At 36.6% G+C, this 566-nt stretch overlaps 1 long non-coding RNA gene across 1 annotated transcript; it reads right to left on the bottom strand.

Annotated features, from left to right (window-relative positions):
- Window positions 1-66: 66 nt before the first annotated feature.
- On the bottom strand, window positions 67-508 carry LOC109131800. Its single transcript, XR_002037257.1, has 2 exons — window positions 413-508; window positions 67-126 (listed from the first exon to the last, which is right to left on the bottom strand). It is a non-coding gene; the product is annotated as an uncharacterized LOC109131800 (long non-coding RNA).
- Window positions 509-566: the final 58 nt, after the last annotated feature.

Below are 566 nucleotides of genomic sequence, written 5' to 3' on the forward strand. Positions count from 1 at the left end.
AAAAGTACCAGTCTTGACAACAGGACAACTCTTCTTACACTCCTGGCGACATTTCTTTGGCTTACACCTGTCTTCACTTATGATAGCGATTCGAGTCAATCGGTCTGCCATCTCTCAACAAGGATCCTACATTCACAAGATACAAAGAGAATCTACGTTTACGTGTCTCACGAGGTAATCAAAAAAAAAAAAAAGGGGAAGCCTTTATTGGATGCATACAATACCAGATCTAAATCGACAAGTAAAACAGGATATGCAGTTAAGGGTACCAACAGGAACAGCTCATAAACTAAAACCGAACAATCTCGGAAAGAGTATAGCCGTATCAAGCAAAACAAAAAAAAAATAATACTAGTAATCGATCTCAAAAGAGAAGAAGAGATAAGAAGAAGAAGAAGAAAAGATCTCGTACAAGGTGGCGATGAAAGCGGCGAAGCTGGGCAAGGGGCACTTTAGCAGGTTAGGGCTAGATTTGTAACCCTTACAATGCACTGTTTTTTTTTTCTTTTTTTTTTAAAAATAGTATAGGATTCTCAAAACTAATTAAATTAATATTATATGAATCT

Source organism: Camelina sativa, unplaced genomic scaffold (genome assembly GCF_000633955.1).
Source record: "Camelina sativa cultivar DH55 unplaced genomic scaffold, Cs unpScaffold05389, whole genome shotgun sequence".
NCBI lineage: Eukaryota > Viridiplantae > Streptophyta > Magnoliopsida > Brassicales > Brassicaceae > Camelina > Camelina sativa.